Below are 23,122 nucleotides of genomic sequence, written 5' to 3'. Positions count from 1 at the left end.
CAGCCACGCTTCTGGAACCTAGAAGCCAGGACGGGGGTGTGCGCTCCAGCTCACCAGCTCCTCCGGGTCTGTCCACCCTCAGACCCCAGCCCTCGTGAGGATGCCCGTGCCGGGCCTGAGGGCCCTGTGACAGCCACGAGGCTGCAGGCGCTCCGAGGCGGGTCTCACGCCACCCCGTGTGCCGGGGGACGGCCACCCACTGCCCTCGGGCGCTGCTGCACGTCAGGGCTCTCTGTCACGGGGGCGGGGCTGCCGCTGGAGTCCGCGGGCACGGACGGAGGGGCTCCCGGCTGAGGGCACCGCTGGGTGCTCGCCCACTCGGCGGGCTTTGCTGGAGGGCGGTGGGGGGCGGGGGGAGGCACTCCTGCAGAAGCCGAGAGAAGCCGATTCCTTTCACTGCTTCTTGGCGTAAACGCGCCACCTGTGTCCGGGGAGGTGCCGCAAAGGAAGACGGGCGTGTCCCCCGGTGATTCGGAAGACCAGCCTCTAAACACCGTGCGTGCCACACGGCAGGGCCCCCGGACTAGCCGGTCAAGCCCTCAGGTGCGAGTGGGGAGAGCGAGGCCCAGACGGCCTGGGTCACAAGGCAGGTGTGAGCAGGACCGAGCCCGGGGCAGGCGCTCCCGGGGGTGCAGGGCAGCTGGAGGGCGGACAGAGGCCCGAAGGTGCCCAAACACTCGGGCAGGGCTCATGGGGAAGCTCCCTCCCTCCCTCGGGAAGGCCTGCGGCAGCTCCCAGACCCCAGGTGGCGCCCCGACGTGGGCCTCACCCGCCAGCAAGCCCATCCCAGGTGCTAGGACCCCCGGGGCCTGCCTGCTGGGGGCGCAGGCCTGGGGAGAGGCCGTCGTACACCAGACTGAAGCCTGTGGTCTCCGACCGTGTTCAGCAAGGCAGGGGTGCTGGTGGGGCAGCCCGGGGGAGTCAGGAGGCGAGTGGGGCGGCGGCCACCGGGGGCCAGCCCCCCACTCGCGGAACGACCACCTGCCCACCCGGCCTGGTCAGCTCCACCCCTGCTCGGAGCATGGAGGCCACCACGCTGCTTGGGGAATCCCAGGCTGGAAGGGACGCAGCCGGTGACGCGCCCCCCCCCACCCATGGGAGAGCCCCCTCCTTCCCGGGCAGCCGACCAGGAAAGGCTTCTTCCAGCCAACCCTCAAACTCGCCCGCCAGCTGGAACCCCGGCTCCGCCTTGGCGGGTGCCCGCTGCCCCAAGATTCCTGTCAACGGCCACCAGAAAGCGGAGCCGCGCCGCCTGCGGCCCACCCACGCGGCGGCCCAGGCTCGGGGAAGGTGGATGCGCTCCTCCCAGCCCACGGGGACCCTGAGACACGGCCCCCGCCAAGACACACGTCTGTCTGATGAAGGGCTCGTGGGCGGGGTCTGCCTGCAGCTCTGACCGCTCAACAGCAGAAAGACAAAGGACCCGGTTAAAAAGTGGGCGGACGATCCGAACGGACCTGTTCCCAAAGGACGCGGACAAGAAGCCACACCACCACCTGTCCTTCGGGAAGCGCAAACGGGGCGCACGGCGAGACCCCCCAGGCCCGCGCGGACGGCTGTAACCTGGCGCCACGGTGCCGGGAAGGACGCGGGGCACGGCGGGCGCTGCGCAAACAGGCTGGCGGTTCCTCACGAGTGAGCCGCGTGGCCCGGCAATTCTGCTCCCGGGTACGTGCCCAGGAGAGGTGAAAACACATCCACGCGGGCACCGGCACAGGAATGTTCACGGCAGCAACGTTCAACGTAAGTCAGAACGCAGAAACCACCACCGACAGGCGAGCAGGTGCGCGGCCACGGGAGCAACGATGCTCTGTACGCACGACGCCATGGACGACGCTCGAGAGCACCGCCAGGCCAGACCCGGCAGAGGCCCTGTGGGTGTGACCCAGAGCAGCCTGGGTCGGGGCCGGGCGGGAGAGGGCGAGCGGCTGCGGGCGGGCACGGGCCTTCTCTGCGGCGGATGACAACCTTCCAGCGTCGGGTGCGGTTACGCCTCAGCGGGGCGCCTGCGACAGACGCTCCTCTGCCCAGCAGCCCGAGGGCGACCCCCCCGCGGGCCCAGCAGGGCAGGAGGCCCGACGGGGCGCAGGCCTGCATGTGCCACGGAGGGAGCCCTCCGAGACCGCAGGGAAGGAGCTGGCGCCAGCTGTGCACCCGCCCGCCCCTGCCCTCCGGCCCGCGCGCCTTCCGAGCGGCCTGGGAGCTCTCGCTGCAGGGGCCACCTTGGCCGCGGGCCGTCTCACTTGGCCCCGGCCCCCGCGGGCGGCCGCCCCGCTGCGTGGCCCGGTAACACATCTAGCCTCGTCACGATGGTTCAACGCAGACCGTTTTCAAACAGGAACAAGAGAAACCGCTCTGACCTTTACCAAGAGAACCCCAATTCCTGCCTCTGCCCGTGACTCCGAGTTTTTCCCCAGATGTCAGAGGGGCTGGTTCTCAGCCGTCGGCTCGGCACAGGCTGGCTGGGGGGTTAGGGGCTGCCAGCCGAGTCTCCTGGCTGTGCGGTGTTAGGGGCGACCCTGGCCCGGCCCCCTCCCCCCATCCTGGCCCTCCCCCAGCCCCCTGGCTCCCCCGAGAGGCGGCCTCGCGCTCCGACTTAAGCTGGGGGTCCTCTGGGCGCCTCCCCAGGCCCCTGCAGGCTCTGCACGCGGGTCAGACGCGCCTCGCGGTGTCTGCACCGGGGCTGCCACTCCTGAAGAGCAGGCCCGGCTCAACGCCGACTGACGGGGAGCTGCCTGGGACCCCTCGTCTACCCGCGGGCATCGCCCGGTGCTGGCTCCGCCCCCGGGCAGTTCCGCGACACCCGGCCGCCCTCAAGCCCCGGGAAGCAGGGGGCCAGTGCTTCTCCCTCATCTCGACCCGCGTCCAGGCAAACCCCGCGGCTCCCGGCTCCTCCCCTGACATGGTGCCCGGGGCCCGTGTCCCGGTTCCACGGAGCTGCCGTGTTCCCAGGACGTGCCCGTCGGCCTCCTGCGTTCAACGCTACCTGGTCCCCAGGTACCTTGTACAGCACTCTAATTAGGGGCTGTTCACTTAAAACCAGGTGCGGCTTTTAAAAAAGCAAAGAGCCCAGTAAGATGTGCTGACCGTGCCGGACGGGAGGGGTCAGGCGAGTACGAAAAGCGCCTGGCTTGAGGGACACATGGGACCAGGCCAGCCCCGTCCAGGGGGTGGCCCGGCCTCAGGCCCAGCCCGCGGCCTGCCCTCCGAGGTGACCGGATGCAGCAGACACTGCTGCTCTCTGCCTGGGGAGGGCGAGGATCCTGCCTGCATTAGCTGCGAGGAAATCAAAGCAGCCCTGTCTTCAGGACAGAGCCAGGGCTTCTCAAGCGGGAATCGAACACATTCCGAGTGCTTTCATATGCTCATGGGCCGATCTGGGGGGGGCGGGGAGCTTGCCCCGGCCGGCCAGCGTACTCTTGAAACTTCTGCGCTGGAGGACGCCCTGGAGCTGGCACTGGCGGTGCCCCGTCGGGCGCAGCACAGCCTCCGACGGCGAGGACGAGGCTGCTGGCGAGAGCATCGGAACAGGAACGCCGGTTGGGGACCTCACGGGGCTAAGATGAAAGGTGGTTCGTTACGGTTTTCTGAATTCTCCAGGGCTTTTACTACGACTGCACGTACTTGGAATCAGTAAGAACAGTATCTAAATTATATCCACAAGGCCTGAACAGCTTTGAGAACGGGCAAATGCACACGGCGTCGTCCCTGCTACAGACACGTGCTGACGTGTGGCCTCACCAGCGCCCAGGCCGGGGGCCGAGCGGGGCCCGCGGTGGGGACACTCGGTGTCTGGGCCTGGGGCTCGTGGGACGCCCTGACACGGTGCCGTCACCACCACCACTGTCGGCCTCCAGGGCTGGGGTGAGCTTCTCGGGGGTTGCGGGGGACACCTGGCTGGCTTCCTGCCAGATCCTCCCCGCCCGTGGGAGGGCACCTCTGGGGGTGCCCCGCCCGCCCGCCCCCGGTGTCCCGGGCCGTGGGCGACACCCAGCGTGGTGGCCGGTGGCCTGCAGACGCTGTGGAAGTCTCTGCGCCGCCTGCCCACCTGTGTTCCTCGGAGAGATGCACGCACAGCCCTCTCGGGCTCCCCGAGAACCTGGCCCCGTGGAGCCCTTCTCGCCGGCCACGAGGACGAGGTCTCCCGGCCCGCTCTGGCTGTCCCCTCCCTCTCCTGGCACCCCGAGGACCCTGTCCCAGCCCACGCGGCCCCCCAAACACATCCCTGTCACCTCCAAAGCCCGGTCAGCCTCGCCCTCCGAGAGCAGATGCCTCCTCACCCCGCGAGGCTGGCCAGGCATGGCTCCCAGACCAGGGGCGCCTGGGGGCGGCCACTGACCTCTGGGTCCCCAGAGCCCACGGCAGGCAGCCCCGGGAGGCCCAGGCGGACGCTGATGCGTGAGAACAAGCAAGGGACACGGTGGCAAGTGGGTCAGGACAACTTGGCCAGAAGCTGAGAGCGCTGTCCCAGCACGAAGTTCCAGGGAACGGAAGCTGGCAAAAAAGCATGTCCAGCAAAATAGCTCACCCAATTATCCCCGCTTAATTGTACTGAAAAAACATCTAAATACTGCATGTTCTAATTTTACCAGCGTTATTGGAATTCACCGTCCCCAGCTAGGGGTGACCTTTCCCAAGAGTGATTGTGGGGGGCAAGGCCGGGCACCCCAACAGTTGCAGATCCGTCTCAAACCCACAATTATTATTATTATTCTTCTATTTATACAGCCCTCCATCCTCCTAGATGCTCCGTTTTAGATCCGCACGCAGCTGTTCCTGCAGCCTCGCGAGGGGGGAGGACGCACGCGGGGCCCCGAGGCCCCGAGCGGTCACTTCCAGGAGCCCCGCCCCTCACAGGTGGGCGCCCGAGGCCTCCTTCCAGGAGGTTCCCGGGGGCAGAGGCCCGCGGACAGGGGAGGCGCGAGTGGGCGTGGGCGCCACAGAGCCAACCGCCTCCCTCCCACGTTCTCGGGGGGCAGGGGCCAGAGAGAACCCTGGGCCTGCCGCCGCCCCCGTCCAGCGGGCTGGGCCACGTGTCCCCTCCAGGCCTCGCCCAGGAAGCCTCCCCCTCCTCGCTCCCCATCGAGACAAGTTGCACGGCCTCGGCGCGATCCGGCGGGGGCCGCGGAATCGTCGGGAGAGCGATGAGGCTGTGGAGGACCCGCAGCGATGGAGTCCGAAGCCGGCCTCGCCGCGGCTGCTCTCCTGGCTGCCGCGGGGCCGCGGGGCCGCGGGCGCACGTCACGTGACCTCCCGGAGAGCCGGCCCGTCCTCAGTTCAGGGGGGACGCGCGCCTGTGTTCCCACCCCGGAGGGCTGCTGGCGGGCTCACGCGATGGAACACCCGTCAAAACGCTCGGCAGAGGCTCCGGGAGAAGCGGGGAGAGTCACCCACCTGCCCGAAACCACCGGAAATAATGAGACACAGACACGCAACGGCGCTTTCACGTGCTGGGATGCGTGGGAACGAGGGGCACGGTCCCGGGAGACGGGAAGCGGGCCCTGCGACGGCCCCGGTCACGCCTCGAGAGGCTTTCTGGGCACAGAGAGGGAGAGGCCCAGGCAGAGCCGGCGGACCCTCTGAGGCGAGAGTCTGGGGGGACCCAGGCGGCCAGAGGGCGCAGGACGGAGCGCGCGAGAGGAGGGCCACGCCTGGAGGAGGCACTGAGCGGAGGGTGCCCGGGCACTCAGCAGGGTTCTGGGCGGCACACAAGTCAGGAACCACCTGAGACCAGGAAAACACACCCGCGAGGGCCAGAGCAAATACCGCCACCGCAGGAGACGTCCACATGGCCGGAGCGGTGCCCGTCCTCACCAGCCGCCCCGGAGAACCCCACCGCCACAGGGCACAGGAGGGTCTCCCCTCCGTAAGAGCACAGTCACCCTCGACGACATGCTGCCCTGGTCCCGCTCACAATTTTGGCTTTTTTTTTTTTTTTTTTTGGCTACTCCTGGTGGCATGGGGGATCTTAGTTCCCCAACCAGGGATCGAACCTGTGCCCCCCTGCAGTGGAAGCGCCGTCTTAACCACTGGACCTCCAGGGAAGTCCCTGGCTCACAACTCTTAAACTGAGACCTGAGAGAATCTGCTTCCAAGTAAGTAACACCCCTGAACAAAGTCTGGGAGCCGTCACAGGAAGACAAAAACACCCAGCCCCCAAGGGGAAGAAATTCACCACACCTGGCACCCATCAACCATGATGAGCGTGCAGAAGCCAGGACAATGCGATTCCCGCGAAGAGAAAACGCCATCGGCTGAAACGGATCCACAACTGATACTGATGCTAGAATCAGCAGGTGACATTAAATCAGTTATCATAACTTTATGCCAGGTGTTCGGGAAGTTGAAGACGTAAAAGAGACAGAAAAAGCTAAACTGAACTTCTAAAGGTGAACACTGCAGTGTATGAGACGGGAAGTGTCCTGGGTGGGGTTAACGGCAGGTCGGAAGCTGGGGAAAAAAGTTTAGTGAACCTGCAAACAGAAACAGAAACCGTTCACGATGAAAGAGAGAGGAGAAAACAACGAAAGAGAAAGAACCGCGCACGCGAGAGCGAGCCGTGGGGCCCTCGGGGGACACACGGCACGCGCACCTGAGCCCCTGGAGAGGCCGAGACGCGTGCGCAGGCGGCTTCTGAGACGGCCTCCGGAGACCCTGCCTCCTGGCACTGGCGTCCTGCGCGACCCGCTGTCCTAGAGTTTGACGGACTCCGAGTAAAAACTACGGCACAGATGATGGGGCGTCACTTGCGAGGTGGTGTCACAGTGGAGAGAGACTCTGACCTGCTCTCGCTCTCTGGTCCTTGCCTCTGATGAAGCGAGAACCAGAGAAGCCATGACCCGTCCACATGACGAGGAACTAACTGAGTGCCGTCCACACCCACGTGAGTGAACTCAGGGGCTGATCCTCTCCTGGAAGGGATGTGAGGTGACCTGTGAGCCTGTGAGAGACTCTGCGGACGGGGCCGGGCTAAGTGCACTCAACTCCTGGCCTTTGGAAACTGAGCGACTAAGTTTGGGGATAATCTGTTATTCAGTGATGGATTACCAATACAGGAGGACCGGAAAAATACCTGGAAAAAATAACAGCCCAGAACATTTGAATGTGATGAAAACTGTGAACTGGCAGGTCCAACGAGTTCAATGAACCCCAAGCACAAAAAAGTAAATGAAGAAAATGACACCAAAGTGCACGGTAATGAAACCACTCAAAATCAGTAATGAACGTTTTTAAAGCAGCCAGAGAGAAACAGACACATGACGAGAGCAACAAAGAGGGCTGAAAGCAGATTTCTCACAGGAAACATGGAAGCCAGGCGGCAGTGGAACAGCATCTGTAAAGCACAGAAAGAACAACAGAACAAAACCCAGTCAACCTAGAACTGTACACTCCGTGAAAATGACATGTGGGACCTGAAAAAACTTATTATCGCCAGCTGACTGATACTACAAGAAATGCTGAAGGAAGCCCTTCACAGAGAAGGAAGACAAAGATGGAAATATGGGCGTACGCACGAAGAATGAAGACCACCTCGTTCCTTCAACGAACAAGGAAGTGGAAGCTGCATATGAAATACATGAAAAAACTTAAAAGTATCATCTAAATATCTTTAAAAGGTAATTGACGTTTGAAACAAAAATAGTAGCAGTTTATTGTGACGTTTACAATATGTGTATAAGTAAAATGTATTTCAAGGAGTTGAATAAAGAAGGAAGGAGAAAACTGGAAGGTTTATGCATGTAGCAGGAGAACTCCAAGGTTCTTAGAGTCTACGTGAAGCGATATGACGTCACTTGAAGTTGACTCCTAAAGCAATCTGTAGAACACCAAGATAAAGTTACAGTTAACAAGTCAAAAAAGGAGATACATGAATTTGTACAATATTCAATTAATCTAGGAGAAGGCAGAAAAAGAGGAACAAAGCACAGGACCAACTGAAAACAAATAATGAGATGTGGGCATAAACCTAAGCAGAGCAGTAATCAACTTAAATGTAAAGAGTCTAAAGACCCCAGTAAAAAGGCAGAGATTGTCAGACTGGACAGACCTGCAAGGCTCAACTATATGAGGCTCATAAAAAAGTAAAAATATGAAAAAGATATACCACACTCACAGAAGCCAAAAGCTGAGGTGACCATGTTAACGCCAAACAAACGAGATTTCAGAGCAAAGAATATCATCAAGGAAAAAGGCCATTTTAAAACAATAAAGGGATTAATTTAGACACAAAATAAAGATCAACAGAAATGCAAGAAGGAATAGACAAATCTATAATTATAGTCAGAGACTTCAATACCTCTCCGTCTACTGATAGAAAGGAAGATAGAAAACGAGCAAAGATATAGAAGATTTGACCATACTATAAAAAAACCTGACCTCACATCTATAGCATACTCCAGAATACAAATTATTTTCGAGTATATTTACTTAGATAGACAACATTCTGGACCTTAAAACAAATTTCAATAAATTTAAAAGGATTCATTTCATACAAACTATGTTCTCTGACCACAATGAAATTAAATCATTAAGTAATAACAGAAAGCTATCTGGAAATTTTCAAAATATATGGAAACTTAATAGCACACTTCTAAGTAACCTATGGGTCAAGGAAAAAATCAAAAGGGAGATTCACACTTTTAAACCGAACGACGATAAAAATAAAATATCAGAATTTGTGGAATGCTGGTAAAACAGAGCTTGGGGGAAAATTAATAGCACTAAGTGTCTACATTAGAAAAGAAGACAGGAGTCAAATCAAGACTTTAGCTTCGACCTTGAGGACTTCCCAGGCGGTCCAGTGGTTAGGGCTCCGCGCTTCTGCTGCAGGGGGCACGGGTTCAATCCCTGGTCAGGGAACTAAGATCCCACGTGCCGTGGCCAAAATTAAATAAATAAATACATAAATAAGAAACTAAAATAAAAAGGGCCAAGTAGACCCAAAGTAAGCAGAAGAAAGGAAATAAAGATCAAAGCAGAAATCACTGAAATAGAAAATAGAAAAGCATTAGAAAAAAATGAAACCTAAAGTGATTTTTTTCAGAAGATTAATAAAATTGACAAACTGGTCAGATTAATCAGGAATAAAAGAAGACACAAATTACTAGTATCATGAATGAGAGAGGTGACAGCTCTACGAATTCTATGGATGTTAGAAGGATAGTAAGGGAACATTGTGAACAACTTTTTGCCAATAAACTTGACAACTTAAATAAAATGGAAAAACTCTTTGAAAGACACCAAAACTACCAAAGTTCACTACAAAGGAAAGAGATAACCTCAGTAGTCCTACGTCTATTAAAGGAATTGAGTCTGTAGTGAAAACCTTCTCACAGAGGAATCTCCAAGGCTGGATGGCTTTCCTGGTGAACTCTATCAAACGTTTAAGGAATAAATAAATAAATACCAACTCTACATAAACTGTTTAGGAAAATGGAAGAGGAGGAACGCTCTCCAACTCATTCTACGAGACAAGCATCACCATGATGCCACGATCAGACAATAGCAGTACCAGGAAAACACATTCGGTCCAATAATCCTCGGGAGCAGAGATGCAAAACTTCTAAACAAAACAGGAAGCAAACGCATGTCCAATAACATACAAAAAAGGTAATACAAGTGGGTTCTATCCCAGGAAGGCAAGGCTGGTTTACCATGAGAAAAGGTAATTCAACATGTAAACAAAGTAAAGAAGAAAAACCACAATATCTCAATAGATGCAGAGAAAGGACTTGACCAAACCCAACATGCACACCTCAAAAAATTCCTCAGCAGACGAGGATCAGACCAGAACTGCCTCAGCCTGATGAAGGACATCTCTGACCGACCCACAGCTGACAGCACACTCAGTGGCTTCAGATTGAATGAGTCCCTTCAGGTTGAACTTGGGACAAGAATGTTCACTCTCACCACTTCTACTCAACACTGTCCTGGAGGTTCTAGCCAGGGAAATAAGGCAAGAAAAATAAATAAAACCCTCCAGTTTGGATAGGTAGAAGCACAACTGTTGTTACCGATAACATCACTGTCTCTGTAGAAAATACAATAGAATACATTAAAAAGCTACTAGAACTAACACGTGAGCTCAGCAAGGTTGCAAAACGAAAGGTCGATTTTACAAAAAAGAACTGTTTTTATATACTAGCAACAAAAAGAAATTAAAAGGAAAAAACAATTCATGACTGCGCAGCAGAAACATGAAAAAGTTGTGGGTAAACTGGACTAAAGACGTGAGACACCTGTGCCCTGGAAACGAGAAGACAGCGTGGAGAGAGTTACTGTTCACAGGCTGGAAGACTCAATATGGTCAAGGGGGCAATTCTCCCCAAGTGATCTACAGCTTCAATGTAACCCTAATCAAAGCTTAGCAGGCTTCCAGTGTAGGACTTGACAAGCTGGGTCGAAAATTAATATGCAAGTGCCGAGAACCTAGAGCTCCCCAAACTTTGAAGAAGAACAAAACTGGAGGCCAAGACTGTGACTTCAGGAGGGCAGTGCAGGGAGGGGTGACACACAGATGCCCGCCACCCGGCCTCGGCCGACAGCCCCCTCCAGTCCTGCTGCTGGACGTGGCCTCGCCTCTCGCAGCCACGAACCCGTGCCGCCCCCGCGAGCCCGGCTCCAGCCTCCCCGACACCTCTGCACGACCGTGACGCTTGGGCGACGCTCTCCAGTCCTCACGCTGGGCTGCGCAAGCGCCCGCAGCACAAACGTCCAACACGGTGACCCAGCGGCCGCGGGTCTCCCTCCATCGACGGAGCGGCCTGGGCGAGAGTGGGGTTCTCTCCTCTTTCACCAAGTTGCCCCCCTTTGCTGCTACTGCTGGACACGGGTGCACGGACGGCGGGACCCAGGCCTCCCGGCGAGGAACGGCAGTCTCGGGCACAGCCGCCGCGGCCCCCTCGTTCCGGGGCGGGTGACGGTCTGCGGGAGGCTGCTCGGTCCGCGTCGGGTCCGCCGTCCCTGCTGGGGGCCGCGGGTGCGCCCGGTGACGTCCAGGGGCCCCAGCCCGCGCACGTGTGCCGCTAGCCTGTGCCGACCGCCCCTCGCCCCCCGGCACCAGATCATGTCCACACTGCCTTGTTTTTCATCTCTGGCTGAAGATCTGATCTTGGAACGGAATTTTCTTTTTTCCTTTTTAATTACTACTTGGTAACATCACCGAGCTGTGAGTTTACGGCTGTGTAGATCTTGTGCTTTTGACACTAATTACTCACAAAGGCTTTTTAAGCTCCATTTTAACTCCTGCAACTGCCACGCCGGTAATTAAATAAGAGGAAGCGGTAACAGATCTCAGCCCTTCCCACCTGAGCCCTGGGCTTCCGTGTAGCTGCGGCCCTGCGGCCGGGGGCCTCCAGCCCCGGAGGCTGGAGGTGGATTCGTCCGGGATTCCCGCCCCAGCCTTCCCCGCTCAGGGCCCGGCTCTGCTCTCCACTCGAGCTAAACCGCACTGGTGCTCGGAGCAGGACAGGAACCAGAGGCAGATGTTCCCCCCCAAGGATCCCGAGGCTCCGCACTCGTGGGTGCCCAGCCCCTGCCCCAGGACAGCCCCGCCCCCCCTCCTCGGGGCTCCCTTGCCCACACGGCCCCTCGGCCAGTCCTCAGACACTTACTGGGCATCCGCCGCCGCAGCCACGGACCTCTGACCCCCCGTCTTCCCCTGCTCTCCACGCAGACGGGCGGTCGGGAGCCTGGAGGGCAGGGCACGGCGTGTGAGGGTTAAAAGGCCGTGGCCACCTCGGTCCTGCCCTCACTATGGAAGCTGACTTGGGCGCCCGAATGAGTCTGTTTGGGCCCTGAGCTGGAGGCTGGGCTCAGGCCCGCAGGGGTGGTTGGATGCCACCAGGCTTGCAGTCACTGTGCCCCTGGGGCAAATGCAGGCTCCCAGGAGCCCCCAGGTGGCAGGGTGGCTGCAAGGGTGGACCTGGTTGTCCCATCAGGACCGTGCAGGAGCCTCCAGTAGCAGCTCGAGACCCACCGCAGCCAGGGCCCGGCTGCCCGCTAGCCGCCCGCACCCCTGGACAGCCAGCCTGACAAGAAGGTGGTCTCCTCTCTCCTCCTAGTAGAGCCCAGAGATTCTTTGACGGCTGATAAATCAGCCCAGCAGGATCCGCCCCTCCCCTCTTGCTTTCAAGACCCCGGCAATGCCCGCCCCGCATGGCACGGCTGGATGTGGGAAAGGGTCCAGGGCAGCCAGGCGGGCCGAGGTCCCCGGTGCCCTTCTGAGGGCTGCGGCTCGGTGAGCGGGCAGACTTTATTAGCCGGCCCGCCTCTGACCCTTAAATACAACTGGTTAGTCTCAGTTTTATGTGCTTTATTGCAATTCTATTTTAAGATGCAATTAAACATCTCACTGCTGAAGTGCATGCTTCCTACTGGGCTCTTTTGTTAATATGGGGTCAAAACCAAAGGCGGGTGTGGAGGCTCGGGGCGCGGACTCGTTTCTGAGGCAGCGGGTTTGGTCAGGACTGGCCTCCTTGGAGAAAAGGCCGCTGCCCTCCCCCCCAGCACACGCCAGGGCCCGAGACCTCCCCTCCGCCTCCGTGCTGCCCCCTGGGTCCAGGCACCCCGCCCCGTCGCGTCGGGCGGGTCCCCTCCCGGGGGCTCCGTGCTTGTGCCAGGCGGCACGTGCAGTCACCAGGTGCCAGCTTCTCACGCTGCCCGGCCCTCCGGCCCCACGAGGCTCGCGACTTCCAGGCAGGTCAGAGCACAGAAGGGGCGGGGGCGCCCTCTGCCCTGGCTGCACAGCATCTCACTGCCAGGATGGATGATGCCAAAGCCACCAAGGGAGGCCCACCCCCGAGGGCGCCCGTCGGATGAGTCACTGGCACCCAGGCGTCCACCCACGGCTGGGAGCCACAGGGTGTCGGGCACAGGACAAGCACCAGCAAGCGACCGCCGGGATCTGGGGGGTCGTCTGAGCCGAGGGCTCCCCCCAGAGAAGCAGCTGGAAGCGGAGGGCTCGCACTCCCCCAGGCCCCGTCCGGCCCCAGGCCTCAGGCAGGAGCGGCTCCGGGTGCACCTGCGCTCACCGTGGACCCCCTGCCCCGCCCCCACTGCGAACCGCGAGAGCGAAAGGGAGGAAGCGCGTCCTCCTCCGCACAAAATGCTCCAGCTGACGCGACGTGCGCACGCACGACGCGTGAAGGGCACCTTCCGTCCCATCAGCGCCTCGCCGCTGCTTTCAGACCTGTTTCACGGGGCTTGAACCGTATTACGGGACTTTCTTCATCTTGCAATAGGAGAGTTCACGTACTGCTGATAGCTCTGCATTTTCACTGACCGCGTTCATTTAAAAAAGAAACTTCAACACATACTCTGCAGTCGATCTGCTCCCTGGACCCAAGAATGGAATACAAACAGTCTCCTCACTTCTCGCAGGTGTCTTCCTGTAATTTAACCTTGGAAATGATTTTTTAAAGGCCTCTAACGTTCGTATCTGGCCTGGGAAAGGGAAATTGCTCTCTTTGGGGTGTGCGAAGACCGCGTATCTTGCCCAACTGCGCCGGCCTTTTCTGTGCAGTAAGCACCGGCTCCGCCGCAGGACACGGGACACGGCCTCACGTGCTGGCGTCGCAGGCGGCAACAGCAGAGGCGGTGCGTGGTAGCGGGCAGAGGGCGCGGCGGTTTTTGGGGGGGCCCCGCCGAGCTGGTCCTTGACGGAGGTTCGGAGAGCCCCAGGCATCAGACTCCCTGAGCCAACGCGGCGAGCGGCCGCCCCGGACTCTGACGCCGAGTCCTGGGCTGCGTGCGGCCCGTCCCGCCCAAGGGCGGGGGCGGCCCGGCCTCAGAATCTGCTCCCAGGACAGACCCCCGGGAACCTCGGGTGACAGCGATGGAGAGGGGGGCCACACGGGACCCCTGCCGCGGGCCCGGGCCTGACCCGATGCGTCCTCGATGGACGTCCAGACGCACGGATCCTCGGCGCCAGGCTCTGGGTCCCCGCTGGGGCCGGCCGAGGCCCCGGGACTCTCGCTGTCCGTCCCCCAAGTGCCGGGCCGATCGGCCTCACCGGGAGGAACGGTCCAACCGGACGCCGACCGGCCCTTTCTGAGCGCACCAGGGACGACGCTGGGTCTCAGTCCACCGCGGGGCACCCCCTGGGGCAGCTGCTCATCGTGGGCACGGAGCGGTCAGGAAATGCTGGCGGGGTGGGCTGGGGCTGGAGGGGCCCGGACGGTGGCGGGCCTCTGACGGAGGGGCTCCGCGGCCGGCCCTCCGCGGATGCTCCACACACAGCCCGCCGCCCTCGCCCGCGGGAGCCGGTGAGCGTTAGCGTCGTGCCCTCCGCCCTCACCTCTGTCACGCCGGCTGCGGCCGAGGGCGCGTCAGGGCTCAGGGTCTGGCCCGGGCTGGTGCAGAGAGCGGGCGGTCGGCGTGTGACCGTCAGCCCCGCCGCCAGCGGTGGAGGCGCCCTGGGTGGTCTGCGCGCCCGCACGCGGCTCGTGGGCTGCATCTCGCCCCGTGGGTTTTCCTTGATGCAGACTGTTGTTTACAAATGTGAGCTCCTGTTTCAAATTCAGGGGATTTAGCATAAGTACTGGTTGTCTCCAGCTCCTCTGAACCCCGGAAACCCTGGGCCCACAGGCCCCAGGGCCACCGGCAGGACACGGCCCCGAGTCCCAGCCCCACGCTGCCGGCTGCTCCTGCGGGGCCGAGGGTCACCACCACGCCGCACTTGCGCGCGGCTCTCTCCTTGAGCTCGGGCCCGTCGGGGCTGGGAGACCGGCGTCGCCGGCCCTCCTGCGCGCCGCAGGCTGGCCTGAGCTCTGGGAGCAGGACAGCACGAGGGCTCGGCCCGCTGGGGAGACGGTCGGGATTCCACGTGATTCTGGCTCAAGCGAGGACAAGGCCAGAGCCTTGGTGGTGACCTTGCTGCCCACGTCCCCGTGGCGCAAGTCGGGCCACCGGCAGGACACTGGCCCGGGCCTCAGGGGGCAGCCAAGAGCTCACGCTGACCGCGGTCTACAAAATAACCTTCATTCTGTACGGACGACGTGTCACCCCAGGAAAACGTGACGACGGGAACATCCAACCCCCATAATTACGTCAACACGCCGTTTCCTCCGTCCTGTCACGACTGTGAGCGTGTGCTGTAGGCCCACGCCTGTGTGCCCGTGCACACACACAGGCCCACACCCCAGGCGGGCCCACGTCTGCCCCGCTCAGACGCCCCTGCCGTTGGCGGCGTGACCCCGCACAGGAGGGGAAGCCGCGCTGACTCGCGTATTTACGCGTCTAAGCGCGTCTGGGGCCTGGACGGCCAGGGGGAGGGGCTGTGCGGGCCGTGCTGAGCGGCTCCCACAGCTGAGGACTGGGGGCAGCTCCTCGGGCAGGACCCTGAGAGGACCCCCGACCTGGGCCTAAAGGGGGGCCGAGGGCAGACCGAGAGGACGGGCAGGTCGGGGGGCTCCCGCCTCCCACCTGGTGGGGAAGGCGGCCCGGGCCGCCCCCGGATGCACAGGGCTTCCTACGAGGCGCACACGGGAGCGGCTGACTTCACGCTGAGCCACGAAGTGCTGGACAGGAGGCCACCCCCCCTCCAAGAAGGAACAGCCACGCTCGATTAGGAAAATACCGCTTAATTTTCCGTCAGGGTGGGTGACCTTACGGGGGGATCTAATTTCCCGAGCGACCTGGCACGGGGTCTGTCCCGACACGACTCCCGCTGGCCTCGCGCCCGCTTCCAAGGCTCCTGGGGGCTCCGACCCACCCCTTGGACTTCCAGGCCGCCATCCTTGCTGCCAGGCACCGGGGCGGGGCACGCGGCCATCGCAGCAGAGCCTGGACCTCAGGCCACACAGAGAAGGCTGCTGCTGGAGTCCGTGTCCCGTCTGAGGGGTGCAGGCCCCCGGGCCCCCGGTCACGGCTGCGAGGGCCTCGCAGGGGCAGACACGCGGGGCGGCACCCAGGTCCCCCAGCCGGGCCCAGACGGCCGACACCTGAGAGCGGTCTGGTGACATTACGTGATTTAAAAGCTAATTAAACTGAGTGATACGAAGTGTGACAGCCCCAAGTGTTTACTTCCAAAGAGCGTTTGGAAGGAAAGGCAGACAATCTAATAAAAAGCTCTGTGAGGTACCGCGTCAGGAAGTAATCACGTCGCTAAATCACTGGTGTCTGTGGCGGGGCCGCTCCCGCCGCCTGCGCGAGGCCCTTGGGGGACTGACTCGGAGGCGGCGGGAGCGGAGCTGGGGCTCTGAGCACGCGGTCCCAGCCGCCTGGAAGTAGCGCCCCCGGAGGCAGGCAGACCCCTCACGGTTCACGCGTGCGCCCGCGGGCAGCCCTCGGATTCAGGGGACGGAGGGTGGGGAGAGGCCTGGTGACGGGCACGACGGCGTGGCCAGGACCCACCGGACGAACGTTCACTGAGGTCTTCCATTCCGGGCACGGGGGCCCCTCAGGATTAGCAGGGGGCGCGCGGCAGGAGTTTGGGGGACGGAGACACAGGCTGCTGCCTGACGGCACGGCCGCCGGGCCGGCCCCGAAACCCGTCGGGTTGGCATGTGCACTGACCCTGAGACGCCCCTGAGACAGGCAGCCCGGGACCAGGACGGCTGGAGGGAGCCCCGGCGGCCTCTGGCTGCAGCCCACCCCCGCCCCCAGCGCAGTCCCTCCCTGGAGGGCCTGGCGTTCCCCCAGGAGGCCGTCGGCACCACCAGATGGAACTCGCCGAAGGGAAATCAATCTCCCAGGAGCCGCGCCGCCGGCCAGCTGTCGGAGAAGGGCGAGCGCCCCTGCCACGGCCGGGGGCCTGGGGCACTCGGAGTGGGGGACGAGGGGGAGGCCCAGCCGCCCCCCGCGCCTGCAGGACACCTTCCGGGCTCGGCTGACGGGCCGAGGGCCACCTCCTCACCCCGTGGGCAGGAGGATGTGGTGCCTCCTGCCACGTCAGGCCTGGCGCCCGAGATCCAGGGTGATGGGTCCGGGCAGGGATGGGGTGGGCCTCGCCCCCCGCCCCCAGCATCCTCCCCCAGGGCAGCCAGCGACCAGCCGCTCAGGTGTCCTGACCCCTGCCTCTGGCTTCTCCGCACACCCGCCGGTCACCCCCACGGGGCCCATGCGTTTCCAACAAGCACCTCCCGAGTGCCTGTAGGAGCCCCCGCCGCACACAGCTCCTCCGGGTGCCTGTCTGGGCAAGGGGGCCGGGGCAGCGAGACCCCAGGACGCCCTGAGGACTCACCTTCTCTCCGACAAGGTCCCCGCAAGGACGACCTCTCCAGCATCAGCTTGTGCCAGGGGCCCTGTCTGCGTGGCTCTGAGTCTCCATTCCAGGCGAGGTGACGGGGAAGGACAGCTTGCTACCCGGCCCTCGCAGGCGGCACCACGCCCTGAGTGCCCGGCGATGCTTCTGGAGGTGGACGAACCATTCCTTTCTTTTTAGTTTATTTAAAAATTCTTTTACTGAAGTATGGTCGATTTACAATGTGTTTGTTTCTAGTGTACAGCAAAGGGATTCAGTTATACACGTACATGTATTCTTTTTCATATTCTTTCCCACTATGGTTTATCACTGGATATTGAACATAGTTCCCTGTGCTCTACAGTAGGACCTTGTTGTTTATTTTAAATACAGTAGTTTGTATCTGCTAATCCCAAATTCCTTATTTATCCCTCACCTACCCCCCCCTTCCCCCTTTGGTAACCTTAAGTTTGTTTTTTTTGTCCATGCATCTGTGAGTCTGTTTCTGTTTTGTAAGTAAGTTCATTTGTATCATATTTTAGATTTCACATATAAGTGATATATGATATTTGTCTTTCTCTTTCTAACTTGTTTCACTTAGTATGATAATCTCTAGGTCCATCCATGTTGCCTCAAATGGCATTATTTCATTCTTTTTTATGGCTGCGTAGTATTCCATTGTAGGTATGTACCACACCTTCTTTATCCATTCATCTGTCCATGGACATTTAGGGTGCTTCCATGTCCTGGCTATTGTAAATAGTGCTGCAGTGAACATTGGGGTGTGTGTATCTTTTCGAATTATGGTTTTTGTCCCAACATATGCCCAGGAGTGGGACTGCGGGATCGTATAGTAGCTCTATTTTTAGCTTTTTAAGGAAGCTCCATACTGTTTTCCACAGTGGCTGTACCAACTTACATTCCCACCGACAGTGTAGGAGGGCTCCCATCTCTCCACACCTTCTGCAGCGTGTATTTATTATTTGTCGACTTTTCGATGATGGCCATTCTGACCGGTGTGAGGTGATACTTCATTGTAGTTTTGGTTTGCATTTCTCTAATACTTAGTGATGCTGAAAATCTTTTCCTGTTGTACCTGTTGGCCATCTGTATGTCTTCTTTGGAGAAATGTCTATTTAGGTCTTCTGTCCATTTTTCGATTGGGTTGTTTTTTTTTGTTATTGCATTGTATGAGCTGTTTGTATATTTTGGAAAGTAAGCCCTTGTCAGTCACATCGCTTGCAAATATTTTCTCCCAGTCTGTATGTCGTCTCTTCATTTTGTTTATGGTTTCCACTGCTGTGCAAAAGCTTGTAAGTTTGATTAGGTCCCATTTATTTACTTCTGGTTTTATTTCTACTGCCGTGGGAAACCGATCTAAGAAAACATTAATACGATTTATGCCAGAGAACGTTTTGCCTGTGTTCTAGGAGTTTTATGTTGTCCTATCTTATATTTAAGTCTTTAAGCCATTTTGAGTTTATTTTTGTGTATGGTGTGTTCTAATTTCATTGATTTACATTCAGCTGTCCAACTTTCCCAACACCACTTGCTGAAGGAACTCTCTTTTGTGCATTGTATATTCTTGCCTCCTCTGTCATAGATTAATTGACCATAGGTGAGTGGGTTTATTTCTTTTCCATTGATCCAGATGTCTGTTTTTGTGCCAATACCATGCTGTTTTGATTACTGTAACTTTGTAGTACTGTCTGAAGTCTGGGAGGGTTATGTCTCCAGCTTTGTTCTTTTTCCTCAGGACTGCTTTGGCAATTCTGGGCTTTTTATAGTTTCATATAATTTTCAGGATTTTTTTTGTTCTAGCTCTGTGAATACCATGGGTAATCAGATAGGGATCTCATTGAATCTGTGGATGGCTTTGGGTAGTACTGGCTGAACCACTCTTATTCCTCACTGGCCCCGGACCAGTAGACACAGCCCGTCCTGCACCAACATGGCCTCTTAACCAGGCTCCCCAGGTGGGCTCTTGTGCTGATCTAAAGTGCAGACAGGGCTTCCCTGGTGGCACAGTGGTTGAGAATCCGCCTGCCGATGCAGGGGACACGGGTTTGTGCCCCGGTCCGGGAGGATCCCACATGCCGCGGAGCGGCTGGGCCCGTGAGCCATGGTCGCTAAGCCTGCGCGCCCGGAGCCTGTGCTCTGCAACGGGAGAGGCCACGGCAGTGAGAGGCCCGCGTACCACCAAAAAACAACCCCCCCCAAAACCCCCCCCAAAACAAAACAAACAAACAAAAAAATAAAGTGCAGACAGGTCAGGCTGCCAGGGCGAGAAAGGAGCGGGAGGCCGAACCAGGAGGAAGAGTGGGATGGAAGCACTGGAGAGACGGTGCATCCAGGGGCACAACCAGCCCGGGCCTCACCTTGAGGCTGGGCTGGGTTAGGGGATGCCCCGTCCCAGGACACTGGCACATGGTCAGAAGTGCTAGCTTGGCACCCTCTCAGGCTCCCGGCCAGGAACACAGGTGGGGTCTGGGCTCAGAGGAAGGCTCTGGGGCTGGGCTCCTCCTCCTGCACCTGCCAGAGGCTGGGGCATGTCAGGGGCACGGTGTCGGGTGCTGGACCCGGCTGCCCTGCAGAGCCCAAACCTCATTCCCTGCTTACATTAATTATGACAGGACAATGATGTTTTGAAAATGCATGTTTCTATGTGACTGCTTTCTTTTAACCGGTTGGTTTAACATTTGAAATTTAACTTCAAACTTGATTTTCCTCACCATGGGGTTAGGCTGAGGGCTGGGGAAATCATTGCCGGAGACCCCATCATTAAGGGCGGGGGTCCCAGAGCACACGCACCAGGACCCTGGGTGCCAGAGCTGGCAGGCTGGCATCTCACGCTGAGTGGGGAGAGGGCGGGAGTGGCCACGGGGACCTGCCTCCGCAGTCTCCCTCCCAGATCCCACGCTCCTGAGGGTGCGGGAGGCTGGATGCCCGCACAGCAGGGCAGGCGGCTACACCCCCGGCCACACCCGCACGCCCCTTCCCGCCGCTCTGGAGCTGTACGGGCGCCAGCCTCAAGGGGGCGTGGGTTCACCCACCTGCTGGCTTTGAGCGGCTCTGGGCGGGTCTGAGCGCCGGCATTCTCAGGTTCTAGAAACTCCTCACGACCCACGCACTGCGATTCAGAAGACGCAGGCTAGTGTGTGCCAACGGCTGCTGGCCCAGCTGTCACCTCTGGGAGGTGATGCACGAGATCAGGGCACTGCCGTGTGAGTGGGCACGGAGGGTGACATGTTCTCTGAGGCCGGCAGCCTGGCCCCAAGCCCCCTTGGGCAGCCAGTGCTTCTGAGTCTCTGTCCCCTCGTGTGGAACAGGGACGGTCCACCTCAGAGCTTGCTGGGTGGACAGACGAGAAACGTACGCAGAGAGCCTAGCGCTCGGCCAGCCAGGCACGCACTTGACAGCGGGTCCATCGCTGGGTGGGTCCGCGAGACACCACCCCCCCCGCCCTCCCTGCAGTTCCACCTGCCTTGGACGCAGGCCAGAGACACGGACGGCAATGCCACGCCTGCACTGTGGCCACTGCACCGCCTGGCAGTGTCGTGCTGCCCCGGCTCAGACCTCCCTGTGCTGGGTCCTCTGGCTGTGTGTGGAGCCTTCCTCCCCCAAGACCCGCCCCAGCCTTCAAGGCTCACCCCAGTGTCTGCTCCTCCCGTGAGTTTCCCGGGGCTGCAGACACAGCCCATCGCCTCCTTCTGCGTCTGTCCACCCACCCAGGGCCGACTGAGGGCCTCTTACGGGTCGGGCACTGCTCTGTCCTGGGTGCTGAGGACACACCTGGAAACAAACTGGACGGTTACCGCTCTTGTCGAGCGTCAGTGTTCCAGTGGCGTAGACAGAAAATAAACGGGTATGTGGTTCAACAGCCACAAAACGAAGCCGGGGAGGCCCTGCACAGAGCAATGGCTCCTCTGGACAGGACAGTCACGACAGGCCTGTGCACGAGGCGGCCTCTGAGCGGAGCCCTGGACGAGGCGCTCAGGGACCAGGGAAGGGTGCGGGCACATACAAAGGTCCTGAGGCAGCACACTCGGCGAGTCCAGGAGGAGCCTGGTGGCCAGTGGGCCTTGGGCGGAGTGGACGGGAGCGTGTGGGAGGAGCCGAGGCCGCAGGAGACGGATGTGGCGGTGCCTGGTTTGCGAGCGTCCTGCCCGGCCCTCCCGAGACCAGCCCGGACTCGCCCTGGCCCCCGGTTCCACAGGGTCCGCCGGGCCCAGCCCCGAGAGCGAGCACAGGCTTCGCGCTGCGTATAAAGAGGCGACGCAGAGCAGCTTCCTCTTTTAGGCCCCGGAGGCCGTGGCGGCCTCGGGCTGATGGCCACCTCCCCCGCTCCGTCCCGGCTCCTGCCCGGCCGCACCGTCCTGGGGAGTTCGGTGGGGCCCCCAGCCCCAGAGTCAGAGTCTGCGTGTTTCACCCCCTGTGGCCCTGCACCTGCCGTGGGACGGGCCTTGGAGCCGCCCTGGCTTGGCTGCCACTAGCTGTGAGCTGGCTCCAAACGTGGGAAACCCCGTCTGTGTGACAAAGGAGCCGTGCCACGTTGCGGGCCTTGCCCGGGAGCGAACGAGTGAGCGCACGGCGGGTTTCTAAGTGGCGGGCGTCTGCGGAGGCCGCCTGCCGGCTCTGTTGTTTACGCAATGTTTTTCTTTAAATCGACCACCCGTACCAACTCACGCCAACTTGGCTTGAAAAGCAGCTTTACGTCACCACCGTAACGTGGAAACAAACACTCCGTGCTGTAAATCGAGCAACCATGAAAATGAACTCAACAGAGACAAAACGGGGGCACCGAGCCCTCGTCCACGTCCGGGGCGGGCTGTGCCCGAGGCCCATCCGCCGGCAGGGGCGAGACCCAGAGCCGGACACCACGGCCCCGCCGCCCCGGCAGATACAGGACCAGGGAATCCACCCTCCCCGGCCCGCTGCGGGGAAAGCGGGGCGGGGCAGGAGTTCAGGCTCCCAGAGCCTGGCCAGCCCGGCCCGTCGCCAGGTGGGTGTCAGCAGAGGAGGAAGGAAGAGGCGCGGGGAGCCGGTTAAAATCCAGTCAGGGGCCCCCAGAGCCCACCGGGAGCAACAAAGGTGAGTACAGCCGGAGGCCACGCTGGGCAGAGCCCCAACCCTGGCCTCCGCGCGGCTGCTGCACAGGGGGGACGGGCCAGACGTCGGGGCTGGAGCCCCAGGAAGGGCTCTGGAGGGTCAGACCACAGCAGGGGACCCGCTTTTCTCACTCGTCCAGTAGAGGACAGACCCCTGAGGATGAGGGGCAGGGACCGCACGGCTCAGCCCGGTGCACCTGAGTCTGTCACAGACGCACGCGAAATGACTCCCTCGCTTGGGAAGCTGCCGCGCTCATCGGCAGGCGGACCCCGCTGCTCCCCTGGAACAGGGCCAGCGAAACTGCGGTGCATAGGCCAAACCCGCCGGCTGCTCCGTGAAGGAAGCACCACAGGCACACGGTCGCGATCCTCGGGTCCACGCCGCCCTCCGCTGCTCGCGCGTGACCTGGGCGGAGCGGAGCAGCGGCGACAGGCAAAGCTGAAATACTCACACGCTGGTCCCTCACGAACAAACACCCCCCTCGGGAGATCGGCCCCCGCCCCGCCGCCCAAACCCTCCTTAGAGCTTCTTCCCTCAGCTGTAAACCCGTCCCAGGCCCGGCCGACCCCGGGGATTTTAAACATCTGTCTTTTTATCTAAGAATTTCTGACCCTGAAGCCAAAGCCCCCTCCCCCAGCGTAAGGGGAAGCCCAGCCCCCAACACGGCCCTGGCCCCGGGGAAGCTGGGTGTGCACCGGCCCCACTGCCCGGGGGACCAGCACCCGGTCCAGGTGCCTCACCCCGCGAACCCCGGGGCTCTGGCTCGCAGGTGAGTTACCAGCCGCGCCCGGTCACCTCCCCTCTCCGAGCCCCTGGGGCCCCGGCGTGTCC

At 60.2% G+C, this 23,122-nt stretch overlaps 1 protein-coding gene across 2 annotated transcripts in view; it reads right to left on the bottom strand.

The window, feature by feature from the left end:
* The window catches only part of MAD1L1 (mitotic arrest deficient 1 like 1), a 318,455-nt gene that overhangs the window by 811 nt on the left and 294,522 nt on the right, over positions 1-23,122 (bottom strand). The window lies entirely within an intron of this gene.

The sequence above is a fragment of the Kogia breviceps genome, chromosome 14, assembly GCF_026419965.1.
Source record: "Kogia breviceps isolate mKogBre1 chromosome 14, mKogBre1 haplotype 1, whole genome shotgun sequence".
NCBI lineage: Eukaryota > Metazoa > Chordata > Mammalia > Artiodactyla > Physeteridae > Kogia > Kogia breviceps.
The sequence above is the reverse complement of the archived record's forward strand: the minus strand, read 5'-3'. Positions and strand labels throughout refer to the sequence as shown.